The following is a 19,525-nucleotide window of genomic DNA, read 5'->3' on the forward strand; positions in this document are numbered from 1 at the left end:
TGATTCTTGTTTCGGGGACCGTTTCTCGTCACAAGGCTGTCAACAGTGGGGGTGGGTGGTGTGTGTGTGTGGGGGGGGGAGGGGGGGAGCCCTTCTTTCCACTCCACATGAGACCCAGTGGACAATCCAGGCCCTGCCCACTGCATTGAGTGTGCAGCACCAATATCAACGGTAATGCCGGTGAACAATGCGTATTCCTGGAATCCACTCCGTTGGCTACTGACTGTGTGTGCTGGTGGTCTGGAACCTAGACCTGGAAGCTTTCTGGATGATTGCAAATGACACCAAAGTCTGAGGACGATGGAAGATCTTCACATTTCTGCAAGAGCCACACACCTCCAGAAGGAACCACAAGACTTGCCTGAAATGGTCAAGGTATACGTATTGGACTCAACGTTGGAAGGTCTCCACCTTTGCTATGGAAGTCAAACGATCTTTCTTTGAAATGAAAATGGAGCCTACTGAACGTTCACATGCTTCTAGAGCATTTGAAAAGCCCTAACTTGTAGAAATCTGCTGTACGAGTTCCTTGAAAGCAAGACCCTCTATGTATGGATATGTCTTCATGCCTTAGGTTGTGCCTCGAATATAGTGTACCCATCAACCCAGGAAAGGAAAGAATTGAATCGCCAAATATACAAAGAGATCAAAAGTGCCGAGCCAAGTGACCCCTTGAGGCTTCCAAGAGCTTTTCTGTCTTTCACACACTAAGTAAATACTGAGCACCTACGATGAGCTAGGAGGCATGTAATAAGTTTCAGGGAATAGAAGGCGGAGAGAAGAAGACACAGAGTTCCTGCTTTCACTGAGACGACTCTAATGATACATCACAGGCAGATCCTTTGAGAACCTATAGAGGGGCCTCTTCCCTCACCACAAAACCTGGGTGTCAGGGAAGGCTTTCCAGAGGCACCATTTCGTTGAGGTCCATAGGTTGAACCTAGGTAAACCAGGGTTGAGATGCAGGAAGAATTTCAGGCAGGGAAAATAGCATCTTGGAAGGCTATGTGACCAGGGACACTTAGGACATTCCAGAAACGAAAAATGCCCTATGGGATGGAAGCCAAAGAGTGCAGAATGCATTCCAGGCAAAAGACATCAGAGAAGAACGTGAGGAGCAAGCCTGAAGGGAAGTGGTCGTATCTTCAATATGCTGGGAAAATACGAGAGCCGTTGGAGCAGGGAGGTGACAGCATTGCATCTGCATTTCCAAAAGGTCATCTTGCTCCACGTCACTAATGATTGGAGAGGCTCAACTCCAAACTCCAAGGAGGGACCACTTCACATGAGTCCGGCTGGGCCTCACTGCGATGTCTGTCAATAACCGATGCTGGAGAAGATGTGGAGCAAAGGGAACTCTCCTCCACGGTGAGTAGGAATGGGCGTGGGTAGAGCCGGTATGGAAAAGAATATGGAGGTTCCCGAAGGAACTAAAAGTGGAAGTAGCCTATGGTCCAGCAGTCCGACTCCCAGGCATAGATCCACCCACGGTATAAGTGAACAAGATAGATGCCCCGTTTGGGCACATCTATCTGTGCGTGCGCGCGCACATGCGCATGCGCGATCGCCTCGAGGCAGGGGGTGGGGCGGGGGCCGGGGCTCTGGCTGGAGTCGGTGCAAGCCCCGGGAATGCCTGAGGCAAGCCAAAGGAGCCCCAGGTGGAGACGGGACTGCCGGTCGTCGGGTGTCCTGGAAGCCGAATGCGAATGCGGAGGGGCTCGCGGGCCGCGCGGAGGCAACCCAGGTCTGCAGCGGGAGTCGGGGCCCCGGCCACCCGCTCCCCGCGGCCCGGGAGGGGCTGGGGCTGCGGGGGGGATCCAAGAATCGGGACGCGCGGCGGGGGCTAAAGGACCTCTTCTGGTAGGCAAAAAGCCTCGAGCACCCGGGATTCCCAGGTGGTCTCCCATCCAAGATACTAACCAGGCCCGACCCTGCTTAGCTTCCGAGATCAGACGAGATCGGGCGCCTTCAGGCTGATACGGCCTGAGACGGTGGCCGTTGGCTCGGGGCGCCCTAAGAGCCTTGCGCTTCGCCTCCCTTTCGCTCTGCCCTGCCGGTCGGGCCAACGGGCCGCACCTCTCGTCGCGGGGCATGCTGTACTTGAGCCACACGACCCGCGACCGGACTCCAGCCTGCTGACACCGGCCCGCTGCCCCCGAACACCGCCAACACCAGACCAGCAAGCGCCTGGCCGGGCCCGGGGGCCCGAGGGGCTTCCAGGACCCCCCATTGACCGGGAGGGCGTGCGTGCGTGCGTGCGCGCGGGGCCTGGGGGCTGGGCTGAGGGGTGCGGAGGTCTCGGCGCCCTCCCACCCGCGGCCACTCCAGACCCGGCCGCGCTCGCTGAGCCGGGCCTCCCCCCGATCCCATTCGCTGCTCAGGCCCGCGCGGCCCCGGAGGTGTCGGTCTTCGGCGCCCGCCGCCTCCCAACCCCCGCGGCCCAGGGGCCTCTGAACCTCCTGCGGGCCTAGACGCAGCGAAACTTGAGCGCCCAACTTGCCCGGCACCTGTCCGGTGCCCAAACCCACCAGGGAGGCGCGGTCGACCGGAACGCCTCAGCCCCTCCCCTTCGCACTACCGAGGCCCCCCCTTTGCCCCCACGCCAAGCCCTCGACCTTCCTGAGAGAGCAGACGAGCCACAGGCAGGCACACAGACAGACACACAGACACTCGCACGCACCCACGCCAAGGGAGACAGCTGGCCTGCGCAAGCTCCTCAGCCAGAGCCAGAGCGCCTGGGAGAGGCCGGGGCCAGACGAACGGGCCGGCGGCTGGCTGTCAGGAGATACAGAGGCAGAAATACATGAAGATTCCGAGACAGACTCCAAGACGGCAAGAGGAGATACACACACACACACACACACACACACACACACACACTTGAGTGTGGTCTTTGGAAATACTTGTGTTCGTAGTTGCTGGGTTGAGCCCAACTTTAATACAACCCACGGACTGCGGCCCATCAGGCTCCTCTGTCCGTGGCATTTCCCAGGCGAGGATACTGGGAGTGGGTTGCCATTTCCTTCTCCGGCGGGATCTTCCCGACCCAGGGATCAAACCCCAGTCTCCTGCGCGCGGATGCCTTGCCATCTGAACCAGGACATTGCTAATTCCCTAGGCAAAATACAAAGAATAGAGCTCGTGTTCTACTAAATGGAAAGATGATTTCAGAAACAGAAGCTGTCCTTTGTTGGTATCTTTGAATCTTTATGTAGTTTTCGTTGATTTTTACTGTTAAGGCTAACTGAACAAGGCAAGAGAGAAACCCCAGAATTGAAAAGCAATTGACGGTTTTGAAAGAAACATGTGCAGGTGAAGCTCTCTTCCTTTTTGAGAGATGGTTAAATGCAAAATCTTGATTCAACACATATGACTTTTGTGCACTTTATTTCAAATCTCCATGACAAAACCCTAAGGCGACCAGGAAGAAAGGAGTAGAGGGGCAGACACAAAGAGCAACCTTTCCCCTTGGTGCCATCACAACCAGCTGCTTAGTTCCTTCATCTCAAGGACTATCATCTGGGCTTCTCTGGTTTGTCTGATTCTTGTTTCGGGGACCGTTTCTCGTCACAAGGCTGTCAACAGTGGGGGTGGGTGGTGTGTGTGTGTGGGGGTGGGAGCCCTTCTTTCCATTCCACATGAGACCCAGTGGACAATCCAGGCCCTGCCCACTGCATTGAGTGTGCAGCAACAATATCAACGGTAATGCCGGTGAACAATGCGTATTCCTGGAATCCACTCCGTTGGCTACTGACTGTGTGTGCTGGTGGTCTGGAACCTAGACCTGGAAGCTTTCTGGATGATTGCAAATGACACCAAAGTCTGAGGACGATGGAAGATCTTCACATTTCTGCAAGAGCCACACACCTCCAGAAGGAACCACAAGACTTGCCTGAAATGGTCAAGGTATACGTATTGGACTCAACGTTGGAAGGTCTCCACCTTTGCTATGGAAGTCAAACGATCTTTCTTTGAAATGAAAATGGAGCCTACTGAACGTTCACATGCTTCTAGAGCATTTGAAAAGCCCTAACTTGTAGAAATCTGCTGTACGAGTTCCTTGAAAGCAAGACCCTCTATGTATGGATATGTCTTCATGCCTTAGGTTGTGCCTCGAATATAGTGTACCCATCAACCCAGGAAAGGAAAGAATTGAATCGCCAAATATACAAAGAGATCAAAAGTGCCGAGCCAAGTGACCCCTTGAGGCTTCCAAGAGCTTTTCTGTCTTTCACACACTAAGTAAATACTGAGCACCTACGATGAGCTAGGAGGCATGTAATAAGTTTCAGGGAATAGAAGGCGGAGAGAAGAAGACACAGAGTTCCTGCTTTCACTGAGACGACTCTAATGATACATCACAGGCAGATCCTTTGAGAACCTATAGAGGGGCCTCTTCCCTCACCACAAAACCTGGGTGTCAGGGAAGGCTTTCCAGAGGCACCATTTCGTTGAGGTCCATAGGTTGAACCTAGGTAAACCAGGGTTGAGATGCAGGAAGAATTTCAGGCAGGGAAAATAGCATCTTGGAAGGCTATGTGACCAGGGACACTTAGGACATTCAAGAAACGAAAAATGCCCTATGGGATGGAAGCCAAAGAGTGCAGAGGGCATTCCAGGCAAAAGACATCAGAGAAGAACGTGAGGAGCAAGCCTGAAGGGAAGTGGTCATATTTTCAATATGCTGGGAAAATACGAGAGCGGTTGGAGCAGGGAGGTGACAGCATTGCATCTGCATTTCCAAAAGGTCATCTTGCTCCACGTCACTAATGATTGGAGAGGCTCAACTCCAAACTCTAAGGAGAGACCACTTCACATGAGTCCGACTGGGCCTCACTGCGATGTCTGTCAATAACCGATGCTGGAGAAGATGTGGAGCAAAGGGAACTCTCCTCCACGGTGAGTAGGAATGGGCGTGGGTAGAGCCGGTATGGAAAAGAATATGGAGGTTCCCGAAGGAACTAAAAGTGGAAGTAGCCTACGGTCCAGCAGTCCGACTCCCAGGCATAGATCCACCCACGGTATAAGTGAACAAGATAGATGCCCGGTTTGGGCACATCTATCTGTGCGTGCGCGCGCACATGCGCATGCGCGATCGCCTCGAGGCAGGGGGTAAGGCGGGGGCGGGGGCTCTGGCTGGAGTCGGTGCAAGCCCCGGGATTGCCTGAGGCAAGCCAAAGGAGCCCCAGGTGGAGACGGGACTGCCGGTCGTCGGGTGTCCTGGAAGCCGAATGCGAATGCGGAGGGGCTCGCGGGCCGCGCGGAGGCAACCCAGGTCTGCAGCGGGAGTCGGGGCCCTGGCCACCCGCTCCCCGCGGCCCGGGAGGGGCTGGGGCTGCGGGGGGGGAATCCAAGAATCGGGACGCGCGGCGGGGGCTAAAGGACCTCTTCTGGTAGGCAAAAAGCCTCGAGCACCCGGGATTCCCAGGTGGTCTCCCATCCAAGATACTAACCAGGCCCGACCCTGCTTAGCTTCCGAGATCAGACGAGATCCGGCGCCTTCAGGCTGATACGGCCTGAGACGGTGGCGGTTGGCTCGGGGCGCCCTAAGAGCCTTGCGCTTCGCCTCCCTTTCGCTCTGCCCTGCAGGTCGGGCCAACGGGCCGCACCTCTCGTCGCGGGGCGTGCTGTACTTGAGCCGCACGACCCGCGACCGGACTCCAGCCTGCTGACGCCGGCCCGCCGCCCCCGAACACCGCCAACACCAGACCAGCAAGCGCCTGGCCGGGCCCGGGGGCCCGAGGGGCTTCCAGGACCCCCCATTGACCGGGAGGGCGTGCGTGCGTGCGTGCGCGCGGGGCCTGGGGGCTGGGCTGAGGGGTGCGGAGGTCTCGGCGCCCTCCCACCCGCGGCCACTCCAGACCCGGCCGCTCTCGCTGATCGGGGCCTCCCCCCGATCCCATTCGCTGCTCAGGCCCGCGCGGCCCCGGAGGTGTCGGTCTTCGGCGCCCGTCGCCTCCCAACCCCCGCGGCCCAGGGGCCTCTGAACCTCCTGCGGGCCTAGACGCAGCGAAACTTGAGCGCCCAACTTGCCCGGCACCTGTCCGGTGCCCAAACCCACCAGAAGCCAGGGAGGCGCGGTCGACCGGAGCGCCTCAGCCCCTCCCCTTCGCAATACCAAGGCCCCCCCTTTGCCCCCACGCCAAGCCCTCGACCTTTCTGAGAGAGCAGACGAGCCACAGGCAGGCACACAGACAGACACACAGACACCCGCACGCACCCACGCCAAGGGAGACAGCTGGCCTGCGCAAGCTCCTCAGCCAGAGCCAGAGCGCCTGGGAGAGGCCGGGGCCAGACGAACGGGCCGGCGGCTGGCTGTCAGGAGATACAGAGGCAGAAATACATGAAGATTCCGAGACAGACTCCAACACGGCAAGAGGAGATACACACACACACACACACACACTTGAGTGTGGTCTTTGGAAATACTTGTGTTCGTAGTTGCTGGGTTGAGCCCAACTCTAATACAACCCATGGACTGCGGCCCATCAGGCTCCTCTGTCCGTGGCATTTCCCAGGCGAGGATACTGGGAGTGGGTTGCCATTTCCTTCTCCGGCGGGATCTTCCCGACCCAGGGATCAAACCCCAGTCTCCTGCGCGCGGATGCCTTGCCATCTGAACCAGGACATTGCTAATTCCCTAGGCAAAATACAAAGAATAGAGCTCGTGTTCTACTAAATGGAAAGATGATTTCAGAAACAGAAGCTGTCCTTTGTTGGTATCTTTGAATCTTTATGTAGTTTTCGTGGATTTTTACTGTTAAGGCTAACTGAACAAGGCAAGAGAGAAACCCCAGAATTGAAAAGCAATTGACGGTTTTGAAAGAAACATGTGCAGGTGAAGCTCTCTTCCTTTTTGAGAGATGGTTAAATGCAAAATCTTGATTCAACACATATGACTTTTGTGCACTTTATTTCAAATCTCCATGACAAAACCCTAAGGCGTCCAGGAAGAAAGGAGTAGAGGGGCAGACACAAAGAGCAACCTTTCCCCTTGGTGCCATCACAACCAGCTGCTTAGTTCCTTCATCTCAAGGACTATCATCTGGGCTTCTCTGGTTTGTCTGATTCTTGTTTCGGGGACCGTTTCTCGTCACAAGGCTGTCAACAGTGGGGGTGGGTGGTGTGTGTGTGTGGGGGGGAGGGGGGGAGCCCTTCTTTCCACTCCACATGAGACCCAGTGGACAATCCAGGCCCTGCCCACTGCATTGAGTGTGCAGCAACAATATCAACGGTAATGCCGGTGAACAATGCGTATTCCTGGAATCCACTCCGTTGGCTACTGACTGTGTGTGCTGGTGGTCTGGAACCTAGACCTGGAAGCTTTCTGGATGATTGCAAATGACACCAAAGTCTGAGGACGATGGAAGATCTTCACATTTCTGCAAGAGCCACACACCTCCAGAAGGAACCACAAGACTTGCCTGAAATGGTCAAGGTATACGTATTGGACTCAACGTTGGAAGGTCTCCACCTTTGCTATGGAAGTCAAACGATCTTTCTTTGAAATGAAAATGGAGCCTACTGAACGTTCACATGCTTCTAGAGCATTTGAAAAGCCCTAACTTGTAGAAATCTGCTGTACGAGTTCCTTGAAAGCAAGACCCTCTATGTATGGATATGTCTTCATGCCTTAGGTTGTGCCTCGAATATAGTGTACCCATCAACCCAGGAAAGGAAAGAATTGAATCGCCAAATATACAAAGAGATCAAAAGTGCCGAGCCAAGTGACCCCTTGAGGCTTCCAAGAGCTTTTCTGTCTTTCACACACTAAGTAAATACTGAGCACCTACGATGAGCTAGGAGGCATGTAATAAGTTTCAGGGAATAGAAGGCGGAGAGAAGAAGACACAGAGTTCCTGCTTTCACTGAGACGACTCTAATGATACATCACAGGCAGATCCTTTGAGAACCTATAGAGGGGCCTCTTCCCTCACCACAAAACCTGGGTGTCAGGGAAGGCTTTCCAGAGGCACCATTTCGTTGAGGTCCATAGGTTGAACCTAGGTAAACCAGGGTTGAGATGCAGGAAGAATTTCAGGCAGGGAAAATAGCATCTTGGAAGGCTATGTGACCAGGGACACTTAGGACATTCCAGAAACGAAAAATGCCCTATGGGATGGAAGCCAAAGAGTGCAGAGGGCATTCCAGGCAAAAGACATCAGAGAAGAACGTGAGGAGCAAGCCTGAAGGGAAGTGGTCGTATCTTCAATATGCTGGGAAAATACGAGAGCCGTTGGAGCAGGGAGGTGACAGCATTGCATCTGCATTTCCAAAAGGTCATCTTGCTCCACGTCACTAATGATTGGAGAGGCTCAACTCCAAACTCCAAGGAGGGACCACTTCACATGAGTCCGGCTGGGCCTCACTGCGATGTCTGTCAATAACCGATGCTGGAGAAGATGTGGAGCAAAGGGAACTCTCCTCCACGGTGAGTAGGAATGGGCGTGGGTAGAGCCGGTATGGAAAAGAATATGGAGGTTCCCGAAGGAACTAAAAGTGGAAGTAGCCTATGGTCCAGCAGTCCGACTCCCAGGCATAGATCCACCCACGGTATAAGTGAACAAGATAGATGCCCCGTTTGGGCACATCTATCTGTGCGTGCGCGCGCACATGCGCATGCGCGATCGCCTCGAGGCAGGGGGTGGGGCGGGGGCCGGGGCTCTGGCTGGAGTCGGTGCAAGCCCCGGGAATGCCTGAGGCAAGCCAAAGGAGCCCCAGGTGGAGACGGGACTGCCGGTCGTCGGGTGTCCTGGAAGCCGAATGCGAATGCGGAGGGGCTCGCGGGCCGCGCGGAGGCAACCCAGGTCTGCAGCGGGAGTCGGGGCCCCGGCCACCCGCTCCCCGCGGCCCGGGAGGGGCTGGGGCTGCGGGGGGGATCCAAGAATCGGGACGCGCGGCGGGGGCTAAAGGACCTCTTCTGGTAGGCAAAAAGCCTCGAGCACCCGGGATTCCCAGGTGGTCTCCCATCCAAGATACTAACCAGGCCCGACCCTGCTTAGCTTCCGAGATCAGACGAGATCGGGCGCCTTCAGGCTGATACGGCCTGAGACGGTGGCCGTTGGCTCGGGGCGCCCTAAGAGCCTTGCGCTTCGCCTCCCTTTCGCTCTGCCCTGCCGGTCGGGCCAACGGGCCGCACCTCTCGTCGCGGGGCATGCTGTACTTGAGCCACACGACCCGCGACCGGACTCCAGCCTGCTGACGCCGGCCCGCTGCCCCCGAACACCGCCAACACCAGACCAGCAAGCGCCTGGCCGGGCCCGGGGGCCCGAGCGGCTTCCAGGACCCCCCATTGACCGGGAGGACGTGCGTGCGTACGTGCGCGCGGGGCCTGGGGGCTGGGCTGAGGGGTGAGGAGGTCTCGGCCCCCTCCCACCCGCGGCCACTCCAGACCCGGCCGCGCTCGCTGAGCCGGGCCTCCCCCCGATCCCATTCGCTGCTCAGGCCCGCGCGGCCCCGGAGGTGTCGGTCTTCGGCGCCCGCCGCCTCCCAACCCCCGCGGCCCAGGGGCCTCTGAACCTCCTGCGGGCCTAGACGCAGCGAAACTTGAGCGCCCAACTTGCCCGGCACCTGTCCGGTGCCCAAACCCACCAGGGAGGCGCGGTCGACCGGAACGCCTCAGCCCCTCCCCTTCGCACTACCGAGGCCCCCCCTTTGCCCCCACGCCAAGCCCTCGACCTTCCTGAGAGAGCAGACGAGCCACAGGCAGGCACACAGACAGACACACAGACACTCGCACGCACCCACGCCAAGGGAGACAGCTGGCCTGCGCAAGCTCCTCAGCCAGAGCCAGAGCGCCTGGGAGAGGCCGGGGCCAGACGAACGGGCCGGCGGCTGGCTGTCAGGAGATACAGAGGCAGAAATACATGAAGATTCCGAGACAGACTCCAACACGGCAAGAGGAGATACACACACACACACACACACACACACACACACACTTGAGTGTGGTCTTTGGAAATACTTGTGTTCGTAGTTGCTGGGTTGAGCCCAACTTTAATACAACCCACGGACTGCGGCCCATCAGGCTCCTCTGTCCGTGGCATTTCCCAGGCGAGGATACTGGGAGTGGGTTGCCATTTCCTTCTCCGGCGGGATCTTCCCGACCCAGGGATCAAACCCCAGTCTCCTGCGCGCGGATGCCTTGCCATCTGAACCAGGACATTGCTAATTCCCTAGGCAAAATACAAAGAATAGAGCTCGTGTTCTACTAAATGGAAAGATGATTTCAGAAACAGAAGCTGTCCTTTGTTGGTATCTTTGAATCTTTATGTAGTTTTCGTTGATTTTTACTGTTAAGGGTAACTGAACAAGGCAAGAGAGAAACCCCAGAATTGAAAAGCAATTGACGGTTTTGAAAGAAACATGTGCAGGTGAAGCTCTCTTCCTTTTTGAGAGATGGTTAAATGCAAAATCTTGATTCAACACATATGACTTTTGTGCACTTTATTTCAAATCTCCATGACAAAACCCTAAGGCGACCAGGAAGAAAGGAGTAGAGGGGCAGACACAAAGAGCAACCTTTCCCCTTGGTGCCATCACAACCAGCTGCTTAGTTCCTTCATCTCAAGGACTATCATCTGGGCTTCTCTGGTTTGTCTGATTCTTGTTTCGGGGACCGTTTCTCGTCACAAGGCTGTCAACAGTGGGGGTGGGTGGTGTGTGTGTGTGGGGGTGGGAGCCCTTCTTTCCATTCCACATGAGACCCAGTGGACAATCCAGGCCCTGCCCACTGCATTGAGTGTGCAGCAACAATATCAACGGTAATGCCGGTGAACAAGGCGTATTCCTGGAATCCACTCCGTTGGCTACTGACTGTGTGTGCTGGTGGTCTGGAACCTAGACCTGGAAGCTTTCTGGATGATTGCAAATGACACCAAAGTCTGAGGACGATGGAAGATCTTCACATTTCTGCAAGAGCCACACACCTCCAGAAGGAACCACAAGACTTGCCTGAAATGGTCAAGGTATACGTATTGGACTCAACATTGGAAGGTCTCCACCTTTGCTATGGAAGTCAAACGATCTTTCTTTGAAATGAAAATGGAGCCTACTGAACGTTCACATGCTTCTAGAGCATTTGAAATGCCCTAACTTGTAGAAATCTGCTGTACGAGTTCCTTGAAAGCAAGACCCTCTATGTATGGATATGTCTTCATGCCTTAGGTTGTGCCTCGAATATAGTGTACCCATCAACCCAGGAAAGGAAAGAATTGAATCGCCAAATATACAAAGAGATCAAAAGTGCCGAGCCAAGTGACCCCTTGAGGCTTCCAAGAGCTTTTCTGTCTTTCACACACTAAGTAAATACTGAGCACCTACGATGAGCTAGGAGGCATGTAATAAGTTTCAGGGAATAGAAGGCGGAGAGAAGAAGACACAGAGTTCCTGCTTTCACTGAGACGACTCTAATGATACATCACAGGCAGATCCTTTGAGAACCTATAGAGGGGCCTCTTCCCTCACCACAAAACCTGGGTGTCAGGGAAGGCTTTCCAGAGGCACCATTTCGTTGAGGTCCATAGGTTGAACCTAGGTAAACCAGGGTTGAGATGCAGGAAGAATTTCAGGCAGGGAAAATAGCATCTTGGAAGGCTATGTGACCAGGGACACTTAGGACATTCCAGAAACGAAAAATGCCCTATGGGATGGAAGCCAAAGAGTGCAGAGGGCATTCCAGGCAAAAGACATCAGAGAAGAACGTGAGGAGCAAGCCTGAAGGGAAGTGGTCATATTTTCAATATGCTGGGAAAATACGAGAGCGGTTGGAGCAGGGAGGTGACAGCATTGCATCTGCATTTCCAAAAGGTCATCTTGCTCCACGTCACTAATGATTGGAGAGGCTCAACTCCAAACTCTAAGGAGAGACCACTTCACATGAGTCCGACTGGGCCTCACTGCGATGTCTGTCAATAACCGATGCTGGAGAAGATGTGGAGCAAAGGGAACTCTCCTCCACGGTGAGTAGGAATGGGCGTGGGTAGAGCCGGTATGGAAAAGAATATGGAGGTTCCCGAAGGAACTAAAAGTGGAAGTAGCCTACGGTCCAGCAGTCCGACTCCCAGGCATAGATCCACCCACGGTATAAGTGAACAAGATAGATGCCCCGTTTGGGCACATCTATCTGTGCGTGCGCGCGCACATGCGCATGCGCGATCGCCTCGAGGCAGGGGGTAAGGCGGGGGCGGGGGCTCTGGCTGGAGTCGGTGCAAGCCCCGGGATTGCCTGAGGCAAGCCAAAGGAGCCCCAGGTGGAGACGGGACTGCCGGTCGTCGGGTGTCCTGGAAGCCGAATGCGAATGCGGAGGGGCTCGCGGGCCGCGCGGAGGCAACCCAGGTCTGCAGCGGGAGTCGGGGCCCTGGCCACCCGCTCCCCGCGGCCCGGGAGGGGCTGGGGCTGCGGGGGGGGAATCCAAGAATCGGGACGCGCGGCGGGGGCTAAAGGACCTCTTCTGGTAGGCAAAAAGCCTCGAGCACCCGGGATTCCCAGGTGGTCTCCCATCCAAGATACTAACCAGGCCCGACCCTGCTTAGCTTCCGAGATCAGACGAGATCCGGCGCCTTCAGGCTGATACGGCCTGAGACGGTGGCGGTTGGCTCGGGGCGCCCTAAGAGCCTTGCGCTTCGCCTCCCTTTCGCTCTGCCCTGCAGGTCGGGCCAACGGGCCGCACCTCTCGTCGCGGGGCGTGCTGTACTTGAGCCGCACGACCCGCGACCGGACTCCAGCCTGCTGACGCCGGCCCGCCGCCCCCGAACACCGCCAACACCAGACCAGCAAGCGCCTGGCCGGGCCCGGGGGCCCGAGGGGCTTCCAGGACCCCCCATTGACCGGGAGGGCGTGCGTGCGTGCGTGCGCGCGGGGCCTGGGGGCTGGGCTGAGGGGTGCGGAGGTCTCGGCGCCCTCCCACCCGCGGCCACTCCAGACCCGGCCGCTCTCGCTGATCGGGGCCTCCCCCCGATCCCATTCGCTGCTCAGGCCCGCGCGGCCCCGGAGGTGTCGGTCTTCGGCGCCCGTCGCCTCCCAACCCCCGCGGCCCAGGGGCCTCTGAACCTCCTGCGGGCCTAGACGCAGCGAAACTTGAGCGCCCAACTTGCCCGGCACCTGTCCGGTGCCCAAACCCACCAGAAGCCAGGGAGGCGCGGTCGACCGGAGCGCCTCAGCCCCTCCCCTTCGCAATACCGAGGCCCCCCCTTTGCCCCCACGCCAAGCCCTCGACCTTTCTGAGAGAGCAGACGAGCCACAGGCAGGCACACAGACAGACACACAGACACCCGCACGCACCCACGCCAAGGGAGACAGCTGGCCTGCGCAAGCTCCTCAGCCAGAGCCAGAGCGCCTGGGAGAGGCCGGGGCCAGACGAACGGGCCGGCGGCTGGCTGTCAGGAGATACAGAGGCAGAAATACATGAAGATTCCGAGACAGACTCCAAGACGGCAAGAGGAGATACACACACACACACACACACACTTGAGTGTGGTCTTTGGAAATACTTGTGTTCGTAGTTGCTGGGTTGAGCCCAACTCTAATACAACCCATGGACTGCGGCCCATCAGGCTCCTCTGTCCGTGGCATTTCCCAGGCGAGGATACTGGGAGTGGGTTGCCATTTCCTTCTCCGGCGGGATCTTCCCGACCCAGGGATCAAACCCCAGTCTCCTGCGCGCGGATGCCTTGCCATCTGAACCAGGACATTGCTAATTCCCTAGGCAAAATACAAAGAATAGAGCTCGTGTTCTACTAAATGGAAAGATGATTTCAGAAACAGAAGCTGTCCTTTGTTGGTATCTTTGAATCTTTATGTAGTTTTCGTGGATTTTTACTGTTAAGGCTAACTGAACAAGGCAAGAGAGAAACCCCAGAATTGAAAAGCAATTGACGGTTTTGAAAGAAACATGTGCAGGTGAAGCTCTCTTCCTTTTTGAGAGATGGTTAAATGCAAAATCTTGATTCAACACATATGACTTTTGTGCACTTTATTTGAAATCTCCATGACAAAACCCTAAGGCGACCAGGAAGAAAGGAGTAGAGGGGCAGACACAAAGAGCAACCTTTCCCCTTGGTGCCATCACAACCAGCTGCTTAGTTCCTTCATCTCAAGGACTATCATCTGGGCTTCTCTGGTTTGTCTGATTCTTGTTTCGGGGACCGTTTCTCGTCACAAGGCTGTCAACAGTGGGGGTGGGTGGTGTGTGTGGGGGGGGGGGGAGGGGGGGAGCCCTTCTTTCCACTCCACATGAGACCCAGTGGACAATCCAGGCCCTGCCCACTGCATTGAGTGTGCAGCAACAATATCAACGGTAATGCCGGTGAACAATGCGTATTCCTGGAATCCACTCCGTTGGGTACTGACTGTGTGTGCTGGTGGTCTGGAACCTAGACCTGGAAGCTTTCTGGATGATTGCAAATGACACCAAAGTCTGAGGACGATGGAAGATCTTCACATTTCTGCAAGAGCCACACACCTCCAGAAGGAACCACAAGACTTGCCTGAAATGGTCAAGGTATAAGTATTGGACTCAACGTTGGAAGGTCTCCACCTTTGCTATGGAAGTCAAACGATCTTTCTTTGAAATGAAAATGGAGCCTACTGAACGTTCACATGCTTCTAGAGCATTTGAAAAGCCCTAACTTGTAGAAATCTGCTGTACGAGTTCCTTGAAAGCAAGACCCTCTATGTATGGATATGTCTTCATGCCTTAGGTTGTGCCTCGAATATAGTGTACCCATCAACCCAGGAAAGGAAAGAATTGAATCGCCAAATATACAAAGAGATCAAAAGTGCCGAGCCAAGTGACCCCTTGAGGCTTCCAAGAGCTTTTCTGTCTTTCACACACTAAGTAAATACTGAGCACCTACGATGAGCTAGGAGGCATGTAATAAGTTTCAGGGAATAGAAGGCGGAGAGAAGAAGACACAGAGTTCCTGCTTTCACTGAGACGACTCTAATGATACATCACAGGCAGATCCTTTGAGAACCTATAGAGGGGCCTCTTCCCTCACCACAAAACCTGGGTGTCAGGGAAGGCTTTCCAGAGGCACCATTTCGTTGAGGTCCATAGGTTGAACCTAGGTAAACCAGGGTTGAGATGCAGGAAGAATTTCAGGCAGGGAAAATAGCATCTTGGAAGGCTATGTGACCAGGGACACTTAGGACATTCCAGAAACGAAAAATGCCCTATGGGATGGAAGCCAAAGAGTGCAGAGGGCATTCCAGGCAAAAGACATCAGAGAAGAACGTGAGGAGCAAGCCTGAAGGGAAGTGGTCGTATCTTCAATATGCTGGGAAAATACGAGAGCCGTTGGAGCAGGGAGGTGACAGCATTGCATCTGCATTTCCAAAAGGTCATCTTGCTCCACGTCACTAATGATTGGAGAGGCTCAACTCCAAACTCCAAGGAGGGACCACTTCACATGAGTCCGGCTGGGCCTCACTGCGATGTCTGTCAATAACCGATGCTGGAGAAGATGTGGAGCAAAGGGAACTCTCCTCCACGGTGAGTAGGAATGGGCGTGGGTAGAGCCGGTATGGAAAAGAATATGGAGGTTCCCGAAGGAACTAAAAGTGGAAGTAGCCTATGGTCCAGCAGTCCGACTCCCAGGCATAGATCCACCCACGGTATAAGTGAACAAGATAGATGCCCCGTTTGGGCACATCTATCTGTGCGTGCGCGCGCACATGCGCATGCGCGATCGCCTCGAGGCAGGGGGTGGGGCGGGGGCCGGGGCTCTGGCTGGAGTCGGTGCAAGCCCCGGGAATGCCTGAGGCAAGCCAAAGGAGCCCCAGGTGGAGACGGGACTGCCGGTCGTCGGGTGTCCTGGAAGCCGAATGCGAATGCGGAGGGGCTCGCGGGCCGCGCGGAGGCAACCCAGGTCTGCAGCGGGAGTCGGGGCCCCGGCCACCCGCTCCCCGCGGCCCGGGAGGGGCTGGGGCTGCGGGGGGGATCCAAGAATCGGGACGCGCGGCGGGGGCTAAAGGACCTCTTCTGGTAGGCAAAAAGCCTCGAGCACCCGGGATTCCCAGGTGGTCTCCCATCCAAGATACTAACCAGGCCCGACCCTGCTTAGCTTCCGAGATCAGACGAGATCGGGCGCCTTCAGGCTGATACGGCCTGAGACGGTGGCCGTTGGCTCGGGGCGCCCTAAGAGCCTTGCGCTTCGCCTCCCTTTCGCTCTGCCCTGCCGGTCGGGCCAACGGGCCGCACCTCTCGTCGCGGGGCATGCTGTACTTGAGCCACACGACCCGCGACCGGACTGCAGCCTGCTGACGCCGGCCCGCTGCCCCCGAACACCGCCAACACCAGACCAGCAAGCGCCTGGCCGGGCCCGGGGGCCCGAGCGGCTTCCAGGACCCCCCATTGACCGGGAGGGCGTGCGTGCGTACGTGCGCGCGGGGCCTGGGGGCTGGGCTGAGGGGTGCGGAGGTCTCGGCGCCCTCCCACCCGCGGCCACTCCAGACCCGGCCGCGCTCGCTGAGCCGGGCCTCCCCCCGATCCCATTCGCTGCTCAGGCCCGCGCGGCCCCGGAGGTGTCGGTCTTCGGCGCCCGCCGCCTCCCAACCCCCGCGGCCCAGGGGCCTCTGAACCTCCTGCGGGCCTAGACGCAGCGAAACTTGAGCGCCCAACTTGCCCGGCACCTGTCCGGTGCCCAAACCCACCAGGGAGGCGCGGTCGACCGGAACGCCTCAGCCCCTCCCCTTCGCACTACCGAGGCCCCCCCTTTGCCCCCACGCCAAGCCCTCGACCTTCCTGAGAGAGCAGACGAGCCACAGGCAGGCACACAGACAGACACACAGACACTCGCACGCACCCACGCCAAGGGAGACAGCTGGCCTGCGCAAGCTCCTCAGCCAGAGCCAGAGCGCCTGGGAGAGGCCGGGGCCAGACGAACGGGCCGGCGGCTGGCTGTCAGGAGATACAGAGGCAGAAATACATGAAGATTCCGAGACAGACTCCAACACGGCAAGAGGAGATACACACACACACACACACACACACACACACACACTTGAGTGTGGTCTTTGGAAATACTTGTGTTCGTAGTTGCTGGGTTGAGCCCAACTTTAATACAACCCACGGACTGCGGCCCATCAGGCTCCTCTGTCCGTGGCATTTCCCAGGCGAGGATACTGGGAGTGGGTTGCCATTTCCTTCTCCGGCGGGATCTTCCCGACCCAGGGATCAAACCCCAGTCTCCTGCGCGCGGATGCCTTGCCATCTGAACCAGGACATTGCTAATTCCCTAGGCAAAATACAAAGAATAGAGCTCGTGTTCTACTAAATGGAAAGATGATTTCAGAAACAGAAGCTGTCCTTTGTTGGTATCTTTGAATCTTTATGTAGTTTTCGTTGATTTTTACTGTTAAGGCTAACTGAACAAGGCAAGAGAGAAACCCCAGAATTGAAAAGCAATTGACGGTTTTGAAAGAAACATGTGCAGGTGAAGCTCTCTTCCTTTTTGAGAGATGGTTAAATGCAAAATCTTGATTCAACACATATGACTTTTGTGCACTTTATTTCAAATCTCCATGACAAAACCCTAAGGCGACCAGGAAGAAAGGAGTAGAGGGGCAGACACAAAGAGCAACCTTTCCCCTTGGTGCCATCACAACCAGCTGCTTAGTTCCTTCATCTCAAGGACTATCATCTGGGCTTCTCTGGTTTGTCTGATTCTTGTTTCGGGGACCGTTTCTCGTCACAAGGCTGTCAACAGTGGGGGTGGGTGGTGTGTGTGTGTGGGGGTGGGAGCCCTTCTTTCCATTCCACATGAGACCCAGTGGACAATCCAGGCCCTGCCCACTGCATTGAGTGTGCAGCAACAATATCAACGGTAATGCCGGTGAACAAGGCGTATTCCTGGAATCCACTCCGTTGGCTACTGACTGTGTGTGCTGGTGGTCTGGAACCTAGACCTGGAAGCTTTCTGGATGATTGCAAATGACACCAAAGTCTGAGGACGATGGAAGATCTTCACATTTCTGCAAGAGCCACACACCTCCAGAAGGAACCACAAGACTTGCCTGAAATGGTCAAGGTATACGTATTGGACTCAACATTGGAAGGTCTCCACCTTTGCTATGGAAGTCAAACGATCTTTCTTTGAAATGAAAATGGAGCCTACTGAACGTTCACATGCTTCTAGAGCATTTGAAATGCCCTAACTTGTAGAAATCTGCTGTACGAGTTCCTTGAAAGCAAGACCCTCTATGTATGGATATGTCTTCATGCCTTAGGTTGTGCCTCGAATATAGTGTACCCATCAACCCAGGAAAGGAAAGAATTGAATCGCCAAATATACAAAGAGATCAAAAGTGCCGAGCCAAGTGACCCCTTGAGGCTTCCAAGAGCTTTTCTGTCTTTCACACACTAAGTAAATACTGAGCACCTACGATGAGCTAGGAGGCATGTAATAAGTTTCAGGGAATAGAAGGCGGAGAGAAGAAGACACAGAGTTCCTGCTTTCACTGAGACGACTCTAATGATACATCACAGGCAGATCCTTTGAGAACCTATAGAGGGGCCTCTTCCCTCACCACAAAACCTGGGTGTCAGGGAAGGCTTTCCAGAGGCACCATTTCGTTGAGGTCCATAGGTTGAACCTAGGTAAACCAGGGTTGAGATGCAGGAAGAATTTCAGGCAGGGAAAATAGCATCTTGGAAGGCTATGTGACCAGGGACACTTAGGACATTCAAGAAACGAAAAATGCCCTATGGGATGGAAGCCAAAGAGTGCAGAGGGCATTCCAGGCAAAAGACATCAGAGAAGAACGTGAGGAGCAAGCCTGAAGGGAAGTGGTCATATTTTCAATATGCTGGGAAAATACGAGAGCGGTTGGAGCAGGGAGGTGACAGCATTGCATCTGCATTTCCAAAAGGTCATCTTGCTCCACGTCACTAATGATTGGAGAGGCTCAACTCCAAACTCTAAGGAGAGACCACTTCACATGAGTCCGACTGGGCCTCACTGCGATGTCTGTCAATAACCGATGCTGGAGAAGATGTGGAGCAAAGGGAACTCTCCTCCACGGTGAGTAGGAATGGGCGTGGGTAGAGCCGGTATGGAAAAGAATATGGAGGTTCCCGAAGGAACTAAAAGTGGAAGTAGCCTACGGTCCAGCAGTCCGACTCCCAGGCATAGATCCACCCACGGTATAAGTGAACAAGATAGATGCCCGGTTTGGGCACATCTATCTGTGCGTGCGCGCGCACATGCGCATGCGCGATCGCCTCGAGGCAGGGGGTAAGGCGGGGGCGGGGGCTCTGGCTGGAGTCGGTGCAAGCCCCGGGATTGCCTGAGGCAAGCCAAAGGAGCCCCAGGTGGAGACGGGACTGCCGGTCGTCGGGTGTCCTGGAAGCCGAATGCGAATGCGGAGGGGCTCGCGGGCCGCGCGGAGGCAACCCAGGTCTGCAGCGGGAGTCGGGGCCCCGGCCACCCGCTCCCCGCGGCCCGGGAGGGGCTGGGGCTGCGGGGGGGAATCCAAGAATCGGGACGCGCGGCGGGGGCTAAAGGACCTCTTCTGGTAGGCAAAA

At 55.9% G+C, this 19,525-nt stretch overlaps 5 pseudogenes; all 5 read right to left on the minus strand.

Moving 5' to 3' along the window:
• Positions 1-1,870: 1,870 nt before the first annotated feature.
• Positions 1,871-1,990, minus strand: LOC147350899 (5S ribosomal RNA; annotated as a pseudogene).
• Positions 1,991-5,403: 3,413 nt separating this feature from the next.
• Positions 5,404-5,523, minus strand: LOC147350900 (5S ribosomal RNA; annotated as a pseudogene).
• A 3,410-nt stretch (positions 5,524-8,933) lies between these two features.
• On the minus strand, positions 8,934-9,053 carry LOC147350901 (5S ribosomal RNA; annotated as a pseudogene).
• A 3,411-nt stretch (positions 9,054-12,464) lies between these two features.
• On the minus strand, positions 12,465-12,584 carry LOC147350902 (5S ribosomal RNA; annotated as a pseudogene).
• Positions 12,585-15,995: 3,411 nt separating this feature from the next.
• LOC147350903 (5S ribosomal RNA) lies at positions 15,996-16,115 on the minus strand (annotated as a pseudogene).
• Between the last annotated feature and the right edge of the window lie 3,410 nt (positions 16,116-19,525).

Source organism: Bos grunniens, chromosome 20 (genome assembly GCF_055505025.1).
Source record: "Bos grunniens cultivar Pamir isolate PY7600 chromosome 20, Bosgru_T2T1.0, whole genome shotgun sequence".
Classification (NCBI taxonomy): Eukaryota; Metazoa; Chordata; class Mammalia; order Artiodactyla; family Bovidae; genus Bos; species Bos grunniens.